The sequence below is a fragment of the Chamaea fasciata genome, unplaced genomic scaffold, assembly GCF_029207755.1.
Source record: "Chamaea fasciata isolate MVZ Bird 193981 ecotype frontalis unplaced genomic scaffold, bChaFas1.0.hap1 SCAF_90, whole genome shotgun sequence".
In the NCBI taxonomy this organism is placed as follows: Eukaryota; Metazoa; Chordata; class Aves; order Passeriformes; family Sylviidae; genus Chamaea; species Chamaea fasciata.
In genome coordinates this window covers 157,151-174,796 of record NW_027094175.1, presented here as the reverse complement: position 1 = coordinate 174,796, position 17,646 = coordinate 157,151, and the positions used below count along the sequence as shown (strand labels likewise).

Sequence of the window (17,646 nt, the reverse complement as noted above, 5' to 3'; positions counted from 1 at the left end):
TGGGGAGATCAGTGGAATATTGGGGGGGGTCAGTGACGCTGAGGGAAGATCAATGGAATATTGGGGGGGCATCAATGACATTGGGGGGGTCAGTGACACTCGGGTGGGGATCAATGATGCTGTGGGGGGGTCGATATCAGAGGTTATCAGAGGAAATCGCCGCCGCCGTCCTCCCGTGCCCAGAGCCCCGGCAGGACCCCAGCGCAGCTCCGGCTGCTGGCGGAGCAGGAGCGGCTCCTGCCGCCCGCAGCGATCCCGGTCCCGATCCCGACCGCAACGCCAGCTTGGGCCTCAGGCCCCGAGACCCACAGCCCGCCCGCCGGGGGGGGCCGCACCGCTCGGGAGCCGCAGCCGACACTGACAGGACCCGAACCAGAACGCCCGCTCCCATTCCCGGCCCCGCCTGGCTCCGCGCAGGGCCGCGAGCAACCTCGGCTCGGCTCGGCTCGGCTCAGCTGCGAGGGGCGGGGCGCGGCCGCGGGCGATGGTCCCGCCCCCAAGCCGGGGCGTGCTCGGGGCGGATCCGGGGCGGGCTTTGGGCGGATCCGGGGCGGGCTCGGGGCGGAGCCGGGGCGGGCTCTGGGCGGAGCCGGGGCGGGCTCGGGGCGGAGCCGGGGCGGGCTCTGGGCGGAGCCGGGGCGGGCTCTGGGCGGAGCCGGGGCGGAGCCGGGGCGGGCTCGGGGCGGAGCCGGGGCAGGCTCGGGGTGGGCTCGGGGCGGAGCAGGGGCAGAGCCGGGGCGGGCTCGGGGCGGGGCCGGGGCGGAGCCGGGGCTCTGTGAGGCGGGGCCGGAGGCAGCCGGGGCCGGGCAGTACCGGGGGCGCGGCTTCAGGGGCGCGGGGCGGGTCCCAAGTGCACGGCGCCGGGACCCCACCGGGGCGTTCCTCACCGAGCCCATAGAGCAGCAGCTACTTCCGCCACCCTTTTGAATCCCCGCGATTGGCGGGCTCGCTGAGGCATCGGCAGTGCTGATTGGACAGCGGGCCCCGGGAACCGCCCCCGCCCCCCGGCCCGCGCTGAGGGCCCGGGGCCTCCGCCCTCAGACCGGCTCCGGCTCCAACCCGGCCCGGGCTCTGCTCCGATCCCCCCGGCCCGCCCTGAGGGCCCGGGGGCTCTGCCCCGTGACCGGCCTTGCCCCTCCCCGCCTCGCCCTGTAGTAGATTTCTGTTTGGTTTGTGGGAAGAAACAGGTGTGAGAAGTGAGATTTGTGCTGGAGAGGTGCTGCTGGGAAGAAAGGATGGAGTAAATCTGCTCCAAGGATGTGCGATGAAGAATTCAGGGTCAGAGGTGGGCAGTATTTATAAACTGTCTCCATATTTCCCTGTATCTCTGGGTGTTTGGATTGAGCCTGGGATTGTCAGCTATGTTATAAACAAGCCAACCCGGCTACTGAACTCCCAATGAACGTTTGGAAACCCTTGCACAGAAAGACAAGGTAGTAATGATTCCAAAGGAGAAAATGTAAATGAAGGGTAACGATTGCTGGGAAATTTCCTTAGGAATTGTGAACCTCACACAAACGGAATTTAGGAGGTGGAATCCCAGTTTCAGCCTTGGGCACGTGCAGGAGAAGAGGGATCCTTATTCACAGCAAGGAAAGCCCGGTGCCCCAGCGTGTCAGTGCACACAGTGCAATGTCCAGGAAATGAGCAGCAGGGACTGGCAGCAGCTGCAGGTGAGAGCTGTCACAGGCTGATTGAGGGGACAGAGCAGCCCCAGGTGAGAGCTGTCACACTGATGAGGGGACAGAGCAGCCCCAGGTGAGAGCTGTCACACTGATGAGGGGACAGGTGGAAGCTGTAAAGGATAACGAGGGGGCGGGTCCTGCCAGCACTGCTTTAAGAGGGGAGCCCGAGCTCAGTTTGGCACGGAGCTGCGGGAGGAGAGGGGTTTATGCTGGGCTCCCAGGTGAGGCTCATGGAAGGATGGTGAGTTCATCTCACAGGGGCTGGGGGAGGCCTTGGGCATGGAACATTACTTCAGGAGGTGCTGAGGGACAAACCTTTGTGCCGAGCAGCAGCAGCACAAAAGGTTGAAATAAGTTTTGGTTTGGCATGTAGTGATGGGATTGGCGTCTATGGTGTGCTAGTGTTATCTAAAGGTTTAAACTTTAATGTTTATTTTTAAAGCTTTAAGTTAATGAATTAATATAGGTTGCAAGACATGGGCTTTTTCCTTTTTATTTGGCTAGCGGGAGGTCTTTAACTTTGGGGGCGCTCTGGGTATATGTTCTGGAGTATTATTGAGGGGATTGGACGTGGGGTTGTTTTTATTATATTCAGTAGTTTGACTGGGGGTGATAAGAGTTGGCTTTTTTTGCTGGAATTTTTTTGGGGTTGTCTGTTTGAAAATTTATGTATTTATGCAGTTAAGTGTAGTGGTGTTTCCGGTGTAACTCTTCAGCTTATGTTATTGTTTGTGTGTTTGAGGTGGTCCACTTGTCTTACGCCCTGACCGATTGGCCAACAGATCTGCTGAGATCATACATCGATGTTTGTTTTATTTCTTGTAGCCGAATAAGAGACAGCAGCCCGGTGACAGCAGGAAATTCCCAGAGGGCGAGGCGGCCTTCTGTGGCACCCGACATGGATTCTCATCCCCAGACGTCCAAGAGATAAGTGGAGGGTTCAGAGCCACAGAGGGGATGAAAGTGGAGTGCTGGGTCAGGACTTGTCAGGAGGGGTTTTTGAGTCAGGTTTGGAGATAGGGATGTCCAAGATGTGCCAATTGAGAGTACAGGTGTACCAGCCCGACCCAAACCCGAAGGAGTAGCCCTAAAGACATGCCCGTTTCCCTGAGTGCGGGTACAGGCAGGAGCCCTTATGCAGGACAATGCCAGAAGGCCTGGCTGCGAGGTGTAGGGCTCTAAAGAAGTTGGGTTTAGAAGGGGGGAGGTGTAGCCACACACACAGAGGCTGAGGTAAAGGACTCAAGGACTAGAGGACACACGGTGAAAACCAGGGGAACAGGCTAGGATACAAGTCAGAGTACAGGTGTAGCGGCCCTCACAGCACTGCTACCAGCACACTTCCCCTGAGAGCAGGTGCAGGCAGCAGCCCTAGTGCAGGAACACACCAGAAGCTCTGACCTGTGCAGACACAGTCAGGCTAGGGCCAGGCAGGAAGCGATAGTGGGGAGCAGGATCCAGCAGGGCTGGGGATAACGGGGGTTTCCCGCCCCACCCACCCTGGGATTCCCTGTCTCTCTGCAGCCGGTGGAAGTGCTCCTGATTTCCCTCTCGAGGCGGCGGTTGGTAAGGCTTCGTGCCTTTTGCCACCGCAAAGAGTTCGGCTCTGTCAGCCTCTGCCCTGTCTCAGGGCCACGTTTCTTAGGGTAGGCAGGGAACAACTGTGGATGTACCTGTCCTGCGTGCGGGACAGCTCTTGGGACCCTAACGGTGCAGAGCGTCCCCGGCTGCAAGGTCTAGGGCTTAAAAGAAGCAGGGTTCAGAAGGGGGGAGGTTACAGTGATACACACAGAGGCTGAGGTAAAGGACTGAAGGACTAGAGAACACACAGTGAAAATCAGGGGTACAGCCTAGGATACAAGTCAGAGTACAGGTATCCCGGTCCTCACAGTGCTGCTTCCAACACTGTTTCCCTGAGAGCAGGTGCAGGCAGCAATCCTAATGGCAAGGCAATGCCAGAAGTCCTGAGAGGTGCAGGCAGTAACCCTAAGCTAGGGCCAGGCAGGAAGTGACAGTGGTGGGGCCGAGTCCACAGGGTTGAGGTTCACCGGGGATGTCCACCCTGCGTTCCTGTCCTGCTCTGACCGGGGATGCTCACAGCCCTAATGGAGGCCACGGTGGGTGGGCTCGGTGCCAGTAATGCCTCTAAGGCTTTGGCGCTGCGAGCGTCGGCCTCCGAGCTCAGCTGAAGCACACACGGGGCCCGAGGACCCGGTCCTGCTTAAGAGACGGTGAGTAGCAGAGCTGCTGGTTTTTGGCTGATGTGCAGCTAAGATTATGCTTTGATGTTTGGTTTTCTTTATTGTAGCTGACTAGGAGACAGCAGGCAAGTGACAGGAGGAATTTCCCAGAGGCATAGGCGGCCTTCTTTGGGACCCAGCGTGGATTCACCTCCCCAGACATCTGAGAGATAAGTGGAGGGCTCGGAACTAGGGAGAGGATGAAAGCGGGGTGCCAGGGCAGGGGTCAGCGGGAGGGATTTTTTGAGTCGGGTTTGGAGATGGGGATGTCCCAGATGTGACCCCTTAGGCTACAATAAGGGAGAGTCTCATTCTGGATCACAGTGCTGAGGTGTGCAGGGCAGAGCAGTCCCAGGGTGTGTTGTGTCTGTTGTGCACTCTGTGTCTTTTCGGTGTCTTGTGTTTTCCTTTAGTCTTTTCAGGCGCCTGTCAAAACCTCTGGCATCAGTCTTAGCATTTCTGATCTCTGTGCTCCTCAGCCAGGTGCCTTTGTCTCAGCTGCTCGGACACTCATCAGAATCCATCTCTCTTCACAAGCATCCAGTCCGATGCCTTTTCAGGTCTTGTTCTGAGCTGTACTGACAGCCGTGCACCGCCCCGATCCATTCCGGCGGGTTAGGTCTTGTGAGAATGCAAAGACAGGTCGAGGATTCTGACCGTAGGGTTCTCGGGCATCCATCTCTGCATTTCTTGGGATAAGTCATCCCGATGGCATCTTGTTCCTGCAGGGTTCTCTGAGCCTGGCCAGCTCACCTTCCTTCTCACCTCGGTCATCTCATTCCGAGTTCTCTGGACCCTCAGGGTCATTCTTCTTGCCCAGAGTTTTCTGTCCCTGTTGCGTCCCCTCGTTTGTCCTGTGCTGTGTCACGGGTGTTGGTGTGTGTTTGGCCGGGAGCTGCTCTGCCTTGATGCTCAGTCTGGGTGTAGGGGTACGAGGGTAATAGTGCCGGGGGCTTGAAATTTGTGATGTGGGGTGTAGTTAGACTGTCGAGGGTATTCCTAGATTTCCACAAGATGTGTGGAGCTGTCAAGGTATCCTGCAGCACTCTGACTGTTGTTCTGACTTTCTTTCAGATGCAGAGGGATGAAATCTGTGGCAGAGCCCCCCATCCTGGGTGAGGGGCTCCCCTGAGAAGGTCAGTCACTGTTTGTGTTTGCAGGGGAGGTGTAAATGATGGCTGTGTTACATCTCTGTTCTTTGTCTTTATTTTTAGGTGGTAAAGCCGGATCTCAGCAGTCAAGCTGACGTGGGCGAGGTGAGCAGCGATGGGTGGACAGAAGCAGTTGCTATTGTTCAAGCCTCACTCGCTGGTGCAACTCTAAGCCTCCGTTATTGTGTGTTTTAGGGAGTCCACTCGCAGGAGGCCGAGCTCCCCTCTCACCAACCGGACAACAGACCCGGGTCACCTCACCCGTGAGCCCTCCGGGAGCATTCCAGGAGTCTGTGATGGAGCCTTGATCTTCTCCTTGTGAAGGCCCCATCCAGGTAGTCTTGGATAACGGGCGAGGAGTTGAGGTGAGTCAGGGAGGAGAAGGAGGGAGGGTCCCCTCAAGTTCCAGCGCTGCCACGTCACCTTGTCTGCTCTTTACCCAGGCAGACCCTGCGACGCCGGCGTTGGCCTCTGAGCGCAGCTGAAGCACGGGGCCGAGGACACGGGCAAGCTTAGGAGACAGTGAGTAGCAGAATTGTCGGGTTTTGGGTGATGGGCTGCCAAGATTATGCTTTGATGTTTGGTTTTCTTTATTGTAGCTGTGTAGGAGACAACAGCCCAGCAACAGCAGGAATTTCCCTGAGGGAGAGGCGGCCTTCTTTGCCACCCAGCGTGGATTCACCTCCCTAGACGTCCGAGAGATAAGTGGAGGGCTCGGAGCCAGGGAGGGCTTGAAAGCGGGGTGTGGGATCAGGGGCCACCGGGAGGGATTTTTTGAGTCATTTTTGGTGACAGGGATGTCCAAGATGTGACCGCTTAGGCTACAGAAAGTCTCATTCTGGATCAGAGTGCCGAGGTGTGCCGGGCAGAGCAGTGCTGGTGTGTGTTGTGTCACTTGTCTGTTGTGCACTCTGTCTGTTTGGTGTCTTGTCTTTTCCTTTTGTCCTTTGAGGGGCCTATCAAAACCCCTGGCATCAGTCTTAGCATTTCTGATCTCTGTGCTCCTCAGCCAGGTGCCTTTGTCTCAGCTGCTCGGACACTCATCAGAATCCATCTCTCTTCACAAGCATCCAGTCCGATGCCTTTTCAGGTCTTGTTCTGAGCTGTACTGACAGCCGTGCACCGCCCCGATCCATTCCGGCGGGTTAGGTCTTGTGAGAATGCAAAGGCAGGTCGAGGATTCTGACCGTAGGATTCTCGGGCATCCATCTCTGCATTTCTTGGGATAAGTCATCCCGATGGCATCTTGTTCCTGCAGGGTTCTCTGAGCCTGGCCAGCTCACCTTCAGTCTCACCTCGGTCATCTCATTCCGAGTTCTCTGGACCCTCAGGGTCATTCTTCTTGCCCAGAGTTTTCTGTCCCTGTTGTGTCCCCTCGTTTGTCCTGTGCTGTGTCACGGGTGTTGGTGTGTGTTTGGCCGGGAGCTGCTCTGCCTTGATGCTCAGTCTGGGTGTAGGGGTAATAGGATAATAGTGCTGGGGGCTTGAAATTTGTGATGTGGAGTGTAGCAGGGCTGTCGAGGGTATTCCTAGATTTCCACAAGATATGTGGAGCTGTCAAGGTATCCTGCAGCACTCTGACTGTTGTTCTGACTTTCTTTCAGATGCAGGTGGATGAAATCTGTGGCAGAGCCCCCCATCCTGGGTGAGGGGGCTCCCCTGAGAAGGTCGGTCACTGTTTTGATTTGCAGGGGAGGTGTAAATGGTGGCCGTGTTACAGCTCTGTTCTTTGTCTTTATTTTTAGACCAGACCCTGCGACGCCGGCGTTGGCCTCTGAGCGCAGCTGAAGCACAGGGCCGAGGACACAGGCAAGCTTAGGAGACTGTGAGTAGCAGAATTGCTGGTTTCTGGCTGATGTGCTGCTAAGAGCACAGGGTCACGTTTAGTTCTCTTTATTGTAGCTGACGAGGAGACACCAGCCTGGTCACAGCAGGAATTTCCCCGAGGGAGAGGCAGCCTTCTTTGGGACCCGGCGTGGATGCACCTCCCCAGACATCTGAGAGATAAGTGGAGAGCTCAGAGCCGTAGAGGGCATGAAAGAAGAGTGTGGGGTCACTAGCAAGGTTTTTTGAGTCAGGTTTGAAGACAGGGATGTCTAAGCTGTGACCCCTTAAGTTTCATCCAGGGAGAGTCTCATTCTGGATCACAGTGCCGAGGTGTGCAGGGCAGAGCAGTCCTGGTGTGTGTTGTGTCTGTTGTGCACTCTGTGTCTTGGGTGTCTTGTGTGTGCTGTCTTTTCCCTTAGCCCTTCAGGGGCCTGTCAAAACCTCTGGCATCAGTCTTAGCATTTCTGATCTCTGTGCTCCTCAGCCAGGTGCCTTTGTCTCAGCTGCTCGGACACTCATCAGAATCCATCTCTCTTCACAAGCATCCAGTCCGATGCCTTTTCAGGTCTTGTTCTGAGCTGTACTGACAGCCGTGCACCGCCCTGATCCATTCTGGCGGGTTAGGTCTTGTGAGAATGCAAAGACAGGTCGAGGATTCTGACCGTAGGGTTCTCGGGCATCCATCTCTGCATTTCTTGGGATAAGTCATCCCGATGGCATCTTGTTCCTGCAGGGTTCTCTGAGCCTGGCCAGCTCACCTTCCGTCTCACCTCGGTCATCTCATTCCGAGTTCTCTGGACCCTCAGGGTCATTCTTCTTGCCCAGAGTTTTCTGTCCCTGTTGTGTCCCCTCGTTTGTCCTGTGCTGTGTCACGGGTGTTGGTGTGTGTTTGGCCCGGAGCTGCTCTGCCTTGCTGCTCAGTCTGGGTGTGGGGGTAATAGGATAATAGTGCTGGGGGCTTGAAATTTGTGATGTGGAGTGTAGCAGGGCTGTCGAGGGTATTCCTAGATTTCCACAAGATATGTGGAGCTGTCAAGGTATCCTGCAGCACTCTGACTTTTGTCCCAACTTTCTTTCAGATGCAGAGGGATGAAATCCGTGGCAGAGCCCCCCATCCTGGGTGAGGGGCTCCCCTGAGAAGATCGATCGCTATTCAAGGTGAGAGTCACATATTTCACATTTTTTGGCACTCCAGTGCAGGCCACCTGCATTTACAGCTTGAAACAGGTGAGTCCCTTGGTAACCCCCCTGGGCAGCAGCTGGAGCCTGCTCCGGGCTGGGCTGAGGGAGCAAACACTTGTGGCTGACACAGCTCCACACTGGGGGTACTTGGGAAAACACCTGCCTTGTCCTGGATTGGTTTTTTTTTTGAGCTTTTGACAAGGTTTTAGTCATCACCTTGGTAAAAATAAATGGTAAGGACTGAAAACATGAGAGGCTGGCAGGTTATATGCACGAAAGACAACTTTTTTTTCCTTAAATATTTGTGCAACCTGTATCTTAATTTTGAGACTCTTTTTTGGTCAACTTTATTGTAAAACCCCCTTATTTTCAAGTTAGCTGCTTCAATAATGAATTTGTTTTACAAATACCCGCTAATGTCCGAAGGTTAAAGCACTAACACCAACATCCCACCTCTTTTATTTTTGCAGCAAAATTTTATCTTTACTAAACTTGAAACTTGATGTTTTTGCAGGTAGTAAGTTAAAGAAGGTGTTTATCTGCCCATCACTGATAGTCAGGGTCATGAAGAAATTGCTCTAGTGTTCTAAAATAAATGCAGATTTTTAGGCCTCTCCCATTCTCTCTGACTAGCAGCATGTGAATTGATTTTTGATCTCCTTTCTGTTGGTGTCTGTGGGTTTTAAGCTGCATGGAGAAGGTGTCTGTGGACATGGCACCCAGGGAATGGTGCTGGGAAGGGCAGGATGGAAAGGAGCTGCTCAGGAATCCAGAGCAGCAGTGGAGTGGGAGCTGGTGCTGCTGCCTCAGTCACACCCTCCTGGACAGTCTGTGCAGTGATAATATTCCTACTTTCCCTCCTGAACCTGGGGTTGGAGGAGAACATGAGTCTTGGCATTGTTGGAAAGGGGAACTCCAGGGAAAAACTGCTGTTTGTGTCCTCAGAGAGCAGTGGGAAGAGCCTGGGAGAAATCCTGGCTGGCTGAGGGATCCTTGTGTCCCCTCAGGAATAAATCCCTGCGTCTCCTCAGACCTGCTGGTTTGCAGTAGAGTTTGGGCACCTTTCGCTGCAGCTGTGGTTCTTAATAACTGGAAGTCCATGGATTGCTGGGCGATTCCCATAAGTTCTCCTATTTTGTAGGAGCTGCACGGTGAGGTCAGCATTCTGATGGAGGCCCTGGCACAGCTGCCAAGGGCAAGGAACGTGGAGCATCCCGGGGCTTCTCCCACCCGAGTTTCTCCCGGAGCGTGCTGCGTGTCGTGCCGGATGTTTAACCCGGGTTTGGGGTGTTCTCCTGCAGTCCCAGCTCTGACTGCTGCCCCCGAGCCCCGGCCTTGCTCGGTCCCAGCACTGAACCTGGCAGGTGGGTGTGCTTTTCCAGCCCTTTAATCCCACGGGCAATCCCAGATTCCCGGAGCTCCCCGAGGCACAGCCTGGCCTCCCTCCCTGGGAGCTGCATTTCAGTCTGCCTGGACCAAGGCCATCCTGTTTGAGACTTTATTCCTGTTGCTTTTCCTCTTCCAGGTTGTGGGCAAAAAGGAGAGAGCCAGTAGGAAGTGAAGCCACTGGAAGGCCTTATCCCAGTCCAAGGTTGGATAGGAGTAACTGGACCTGTTGAATTCCCACTTCCCTTTAAATTAGAGCAGAGGAAGCAGATTTTAAATCATCATTCCATGAACTTTCACCAACTTCATGACTCTTGCAAAAGTTTTCAATGTTAGAAATTCCTGAGCTTGTTTTCCAGGCAAGCTTGGATTTAGATGTTATTCCTTCCTTTTATTTGAAGGAATAACTCTGATTTTCTCTCTGATTTTAGTAAGGGAATATTTATTTATTCCAATTTTCCATCCTAATTGGAATTTTTGCACCTTGTAGAGCACATTTCCAAGGAAATTTACCCAATTAATGTTGGTAAATCAGGAATTGTCCAGCACCATCTCCACAAAATTCTGTGAATTCCCAAGAAAACGTTGAAGTATTTATTTGCCATGATTCATCTCTTTGTAAAGTTCAATTTACTGCATTTTTAATTACATAAATGCCATTAAAACCTGAATCCAGGCCTAGCTGCTGTTCCTTGGACACAGGGGGGTGGTTCTTTCCTACCTTGGCACATTTGGGTGTTTGTCCAAAATGAGCTTCCCACTAAAATAGAATTTGTTTCCAAGCAAAAGTGGGAATTGTCTAGAAAACCTTCTGTTCTGGGGGGCACTGGGTTTGTTTCCCTTATTGCTGCATAATTGAGGAAAGCCATGGTGCTTTTTTAGGCAGTGGCAGGAGGTGAAAGCTGCATTTATTTAATTTTGTATTTTATTTCTTGTTATTTTTGTATTTTTATGCTCTTTTGTTGTGGTTTCTCATGTTGCGTTTTGTGGTTTTTCAAAGACTTTTTCTTCCGTTTTTTAATTTTTATATTTTTTTCTTTAGCTATTTATTTACTTGTTAAAACTACTTTTAGTTTTTTATTTTAATTTTTTGTTTAAATTTTTTTTCCACTTTTTTGTTACTTTGAAATTTTTTTTCTTTTGGTATTTTAATTTTATTTATTATTTTCTATAGTTTTGGTTTATTTTTTCATGTTTTCTTTGTTCCTTTTTTTTTTTCCCCATACTCTTTCTTCCCCCGGGCGCCTGGGGGTTTGGCTGTTGGCAAGAAAGATGAGAAATGACCTCGGTGCCCGCTGGACGTCGGGATGTCACAGAGAGCGCAGTTGGCAAAAGCTCTGTATTTTCTGCTCCATAAAACTCCTGAAGGGAGAAAGCTGTGACCACCGTGGTGCCGTTTTTTCCTTCCCAGCCCCGACCAGGTCTCCTCCTACCCGTGCACAGTGTTACCAGCAGCAGCCTGCTGTCCAGGCTGTCGAGGCGTATTTCAGAGGGGGCAATAAAAACAAAGTAGACGTTTTATTTTGAACTCTCCGACCCTGCTTGTTTATTAGCAAAGAACTCCAAAACAAAGCGAACAAAAAAAGAAAACCCACAAACTAAACTCCCCCGCAACCCACCAAAAAAAAACCATAGAGAAAGAGAAAACATGCCCATATTATTTGAATAAAGATTAAAACTTTACCCCTTAGAAAACCAGGCTCATTTAATTCAAATTAATTGTGTTTCTGATGTGTTAGGTTAATGAATTCATCTAGTGTAAAATATCGTTTAAAATATAAACAAACGAATTAAAAAATAATGAAAAAGAAAAATAACAAAAAGTATAGGATATGAAAAATAATATAAATAATAAATACACAATATATTATTACATACTACACGTTTTATAAATATATATAATATACATAATATAAACATCTATAATGTACATAATCATGATATTTAAATGAAATGTATTATTATTTATAACATTACATAATAAATAATAAATTATTTTATATATAACTTTCTATACTTAATATATATAATAAATATAATAGTATAATAAACATAATACATGATGTATAATGTACATAATATAAAAGCTGAATTGTAATGATTAATGTAAATATCAGAATCACAAAGATAAAAAATATTGAAATAGAGCCTGAACGAAAGGCTTTTTTGTTTCGGTCTGGTTGCTGGCAGGGCTCTCGCAGGTGTGCTCGGGGGTCTTTTGGGCCATTTATTCCGGAGGCTGTTCGGAAGGGCATTTCTGGGCACGTTCGTTTATGGCTCCGCTCCGCGCCGCCGCGCGGCAGTGCTGCCACCCTGTGGGCAGAGAGCGGTAGTGCAGCTTCCCCCCCGCCCGGCCCGCCCGATCTGTGCGGCAATGCTGCCACCGTGTGGGCAAACAGCGGTAGTGCAGCTGTCCCTCCCGCCCGTCCCGCCTGATCTGTGCGGCAATGCTGCCATCGTGTGGGCAAAGAGCGGTAGTGCAGCTGTCCCTCCCGCCCGTCCCGCCTGATCTGTGCGGCAATGCTGCCACCCTGTGGGCAAAGAGCGGTAGTGCAGCTGCCCCCCATGACCGTCCCGCCGGAGCCGTGCGGCAGTGCTGCCACCCTGTGGGCAAAGAGCGGTAGTGCAGCTGTCCCCCCCCGCCCGTCCCCGACGCGCGTGGCAGCCCCGCATTGTGAGCTCGGGGGCGGCGCTGCCGCCCGTCCGCCCGCAGCTCGGGGCCGAAAGGGAGGGAAAAAGGCAAGGAGCCCGGGCGCGTGGCAGCCGGCTGCCTGCGCGCGCCACCCGGACCCCGGAGCCGTCCGGGCGCGATTTTCCGCGGCGTTTGCGGGTGTGCGGACACGGGATGGGGGCGCAGCGGCGCCGCGGGCGGCAGTCCATTGAGTCAGGCGCTTGTGTGAGCGGCCGAGGGGGCATTTTAGTGGGTTCCACTACCAAGATGGCGGCGAGACGCGAGGCGCCTGACCTTCTAAAAAGGGCGGCCAAAAGGGCGGGAAAAAATAAGGACCCTGTAGGCGTTTACGCAGATGCCTGCACAAAAACCCCGACTACAGCGCCGCCCGGGCGCAATTTTCCGCGGCGTTTCCAGGTGTGCAGACACCGGCCATGTGCTCATCCGCGCCGCCTCCGGGTTCGGATTCGTGGATTTAGTCAGGCGTCTGTGTAAACACCTGCCGGGGGCCTTAGCGGTGCCGCAAAAAAGATGCCGGCGGGACCGGAAGTGGCCTCAGACGCAACCAAGATGGCGGCAAGGAAGGGCGGAATGCTCGTGGGGCTCATCGCGGCCGAAAATCACCGAGTGCAGCTCACACCCTGCAATGGCAAAAGCTGTTTTATTAAAACTCAGCCGAGAATTTTCCTCTTATTTCCAGGTCACAGGATATACTGAGCCTGAGAGGGATCCTAAAATCTGACTCTCAAGCAGACGGACCGTTTGAGAATCGAACTCAGCACCTTGGCATTACCCGGACTCTGCTCCAAGCAGCTGAACCAATCTCTGCATTATGGGGATGGACCTCCATAGGATGGCAACGCTTGGCCCCACTAAGGTAAGTGCAGTGCCGCCTTCTCTGCCAAAGCTGCTTCACACAGCAGCCCCTGGAATGGCTCGAGGGCAGAACTGGCTGGCAGGTCACGACAGCACAAAGCTCTTCCAGTGACGCTGATTTCCTGTCCTTTCCAGGATTTACTCAACAGCTGCCGTAAAAGTACTTACACAAAGTCTCTTTCTGGGCGGAAAAGAGCAGGACAAGTCCTGAGGCTTCCCTTCTTCCACGGCCAAAGTTCTGGAGAGAGGCAGGGCCGGTCCCACCCGCACAGGGGCGTTTCCTGCAGGTGAGTGTTGCCGGGCCAAACTGATGGCAGCTGCTGAGGCCGGGGCTGCTTTTCTGGCCGGAGGCCTCGGTGCCCCCCCGTGCCGCCTGCAGTGTCCCTCGGTGTTTCCTGCAGGTGTCCCGGGTGCCCGGAGGCGCAGGGAGGAAGGAGGCCGGCAGCCCCAGCGGGGCCAGCAGCCCTGGGATGATGTGCAGGGGAGGAGCTGTGCCTGCGGGGCCCCGCCCGTGGCAGCGGCGGCCAAACGCAGGGCCCGGGGCCGGGCTCGGGGCTGGCACGGACACGGCCCCGGGGCTGCCGCGGCTCCTCGGCCAGGGGCTGCTCCCACCGGGCACGGGGAGATGCTGCAGCCCGGACAGAGGCACCCACAGCCCAAGAGCTCCCCAGGGAACAGCTGGCATTGCCCGGGAACGGCGGCTCGGGCTGTCTGCAGAGGGGCTCAGACAGCAATTCCCACCTCCCGGAGCTCCCACACAGTTGCCAGGGATGTCCTGGCCACCCCAAATCCCCTCCCTTTCAGCCTGAGGACATCACCCATCGGCAGCATTAAAGCCAAGGTGCTCCTCCCTCACAGAAATTAAATCCAGAGCAACGGCCCTCGGAGATGCCTCAAAATCAAAGGTTTGAGTGGGATGGAGTTTCGTTTGGATGAAGTCTGGACTTTTCCAGGGAGTCAGCCGGAGTGCAGAAGTGATGGAAAGCTTTTGCAGGTGGGTCCCACTGGAGGTGTGCTGAAGGCAGGGATGGGCATCCCTTGCCTGAGGGAAAGGCACTTGCAGAGGCCACTGCTGGGGCTCGGAAAGGAGCTGAGCTCCTGCAGGGAGCTGTGTCCTCCCGAGGGCACAGGGGCTGCCTCAGCACAGGCCGGCCAGTGCCTTCTCCTGCTCTGAAACATCACCTGGAGCCCGAGCTCAGGGGGTGGCTGAATTCCAGGGAAATCTGACAGGTGACCCCCAGGGGATGAGGGTTAGAATTAACCAAATCTATGGAATAAAAACCTATCCTGTCCCCATCCTGCTGAGCTTCCTTGGAAGCTCTGCTGGTTCCTGACACATCTGGCATTCAAGCAGCAGCTCTGCGTGGGAATATCCATGCTCTGTGAGGCACTGTGAGGTTATTGCAGCAGGAACTGAGCAGGGAATTCGGGGCCGTGGGTATAATTCATCTAAACTAGCAAAGGTGACAGTGAACCCCAAATCTGGGCACCACACAGAGAACAATCTTTGTGCTGCCCTGTCAGCTCAAGCCCCTGGGCTGGGAAGTTTTGGGAGTCAAACATATGGAATGATAAAAGTCACAGCAACTGGTGTCACCCCGAGGGACAGTCCAAGTCCCAGACAATTCCTCTGCAGTCCCCTGGGGGGGAAAACACCCTCTGTCTGCCAGGAGCCCTGACTCTGTTTCTCCTATCAGCTGTGTTGGGCTTTAAGAACTTGAAATAACTTTGAAGCCAAAGAAATCACCTTTTCCTTCTGGTTTGATTGTGTTTTTTTTTTTTTTTTTTTTTTTTTTTTTCTTTCAGATGCTGGACTTGCTTCTGTGGATGTGTGCTGAGCTCTGGCTGCAGGGGACTGTCAGGCCTGAATGGCTGTGAGTTTGTGTTCTTCTCGCTGGGGAAGCAGAAATAATTATTAATTAGACTGCAGAAATGTTTTCAGAAACCTTTCCCCTTTCCTGCCCTTTGCTGGTGGATCTTCTCTTTCTGCCTTTGACTTTACAAAGCTGTTCCCTGATGTCAATTCCCCTGCCTGAATTCCTTGCAGCTCCTAGCTGGGAAAAACTGGGATGATGTCCTAGGGATGTTCTTAGGGGAGGACAGAGGTGAGATTTTTGCCTGTATTTTTCTAATATTTTCTAAAATTTCAGGGAGCTGCTCCTGCTCCTGCCCCTAATCCTGCTGCTGCTGCACAAGTGGAGCCTTGTCAGCGAAGACCTGCATCTGCAGGAGGCCCCGCAGGCCCTGGCTGGGAAGTGCCAAAACAAAGAAGTGATCAGTAAGTGCTGAACTGCTTCCAGAAGGGCGTATTTTGTTGCAGCCGTTACAGACCAACCGTGTGGTGCTGGTGACTTTGTGTGAGTTGCTTTATTAAAGCCAATCGTTGGTAAGGGTTTTGAGCCTGCCTTGGAGAGCACTTGGAGCTCTGGGTGCCCTGGCTTTCCCCTAGGTGGCCCTGGGGGCGCCCTGGCTGTCCCCTAGGTGTCCCTGGGGTGCTCTGGCTGTCCCTGGGGTTGCCCTGGCTGTCCCCTAGGTGTCCCTGGAGTGCCCTGGCTGTCCCCTAGGTGTCCCTTGGGGTCCACGGGCTGTCCACTAGGTGTCCCTTGGGGGGACCTGACTGTCCCTGGGATGCCCTGGCTGTCCCCTAGGTGTACCTTGGGGTCCACGGGCTGTCCACTAGGTGTCCCTTGGGGGGACCTGACTGTCCCTGGGGTGCCCTGGCTGTCTCTTAGGTGTCCCTGGGGGTGCCCTGCCTGTCCCCTAGGTGTCCCAGGGCTGCCCTGGCTGTCTTTTAGGTGTCCCTGGGGGTGCCCTGACTGTCCCCTAGGGGTACCTTGTCTGTCCCTGGGGGGGCCCTGGCTGTCTTCCTAGGTGTCCCTGGGGGTGCCCTGGCTGTCCCTGGGGGTACCCTGGTGTCCCTGAGAGGGCCCTGGCTGTCCCCTAAGTGTCCCTGGGGGTGCTCTGGTGTCCCTGGGGATGCCCTGGCTGTCCCCTAGCTGTCCCTGGGGGTGCCCTGGGTGTCCCTGTCAGGGCCCTGGCGTTCCCTTATGTGTCCCTAGGGGTACCTTGTCTGTCCCTGGGGGGGCCCTGGCTGTCCCTGTGGGGGCCCTGGCTGTCCCCTAGGTGTCCCTTGGGTGCCCTGGCTGTCCCTGGGGTACCCAGGCTTTCGTTTAGGTGTCCCTAGGGATGCCCTGGCTGTCCCTTAGTTGTCCCTGGGGTGCCCTGGCTGTCCTTTAGGTGTCCCTGGAGGTGCCCTTGCTGTCCATTGGGGGGCCCTGGCTGTCCCTGTGGGGGCCCTGGCTGTCCCCTAGGTGTCCCTGGGGTGCCCTGGCTGTCCCTGGGGTGCCCAGGCTTTCCTTTAGGTGTCCCTGGGGTGCCCTGGCTGTCCCCTAGGTGTCCCAGGGCTGCCCTGGCTGTCTCATACGTGTCCCTGGGGGTGCCCTGGCTGTTCCTTAGGTGTCCCTGTGGGTGCCCTGGCTGTCCCCTAGGTGTCCCTGGGGTGCCCTGGCTGTCCCCTAGGTGTCCCTGCCTCGCTCGTATCCTCGACTCCGCCTCCGGCGCCATGGTGACACCCCTCCCAGTCTGGACCAGTGTGGCCACACCCCCTCCCCTGGGGCCATTAGACCCATCCCAGTACAGACCAGTAAGGCACCGTGTGCCCACCATGGACCCCCACACGCCTGCCAGTTCGTCCCAGTCCACTCCCCGTCCATCCCAGTTCCCTCTGATCACCCTCCCAGTGCTCCCAGTCCATCCCAGTCCCGCAGGTGCTGGTGCTTGTGGCTTGATCAGCTGGTGCCTGTCCGCAACGTGGAGCGGGTCAAATGAGGCCTCAGGGGGAGGGGGGGGCGGATTTTGGGGGGTCCTGGGGGTCCCGAGTTGTCCTGGAGGGGTTTGGGGGGTCTGCGGGGAGTCTCAAGGGGCTGCTGTGGGTGTTTTTCGGGGATCTTCGGGAGGTTTGGGCGGCCCATTTGAGGCATCAAAGGAACCTGAGGAGGGTTTTGCGGGCTCCTGGAGGTCGGGGGGGCCCTGGGGGTGGTTTGGGGGGCACTGGGGGGTTCCAGCCCGTGACCCCCCCCCGTTTTTGACCCCCCCCCCCCCCCGAGCTGTTTCGGTCTCATCGACGCCCTCCTGAAGCCCAAGGGGGGGTGGGCGCTGGGCCCCCCCCGCTGCCCCCTCCCCCTGCCACCCCCGCGACGCCCTGCAGGTGAGGGACCCCCAAAAACCCCTCCCCAGACCCCAAATTCACCCCTGGGACCCCAAAAAACCCCCAAAACCTCTCCCCGGACCCCAAATTCACCCCTGAGGCCCCAAAAAACCCCCCAACCCCTCCCCATGAACCCCAAATCCACCCCTGGGACCCCCCAAAACCTCGCCAGGACCCCAGATCCACCCCGGGACCCCCAAATCCATCCCTTGGACCCCCAAAAACCCCCAAATCCATCCCTGGGACCCCCCAAAACCTCCCTTCAAACCCCAAATTCACCCCTCGGACCTCCAGAATCCTTCCACAGGACCCCTCAGGGGTCGTTCCCCACGAAAAAGTGCGGGAAACGTGTGGGGAGAAAAAGGGCGGGATCAAGTGGAGGGGATCAATGGAATTTTGGGGGGGGGTCAGCGACGCTGAG

General features: G+C 55.0%; 1 long non-coding RNA gene across 1 annotated transcript; it reads left to right on the top strand.

The window, feature by feature from the left end:
• The first annotated feature begins 12,879 nt into the window (after positions 1 to 12,879).
• Positions 12,880 to 14,994, top strand: LOC136304432 (uncharacterized). The gene is made up of 4 exons (XR_010724566.1): positions 12,880 to 13,019; positions 13,154 to 13,305; positions 13,877 to 14,012; positions 14,825 to 14,994. It is a non-coding gene; the product is annotated as an uncharacterized lncRNA (long non-coding RNA).
• Positions 14,995 to 17,646: the final 2,652 nt, after the last annotated feature.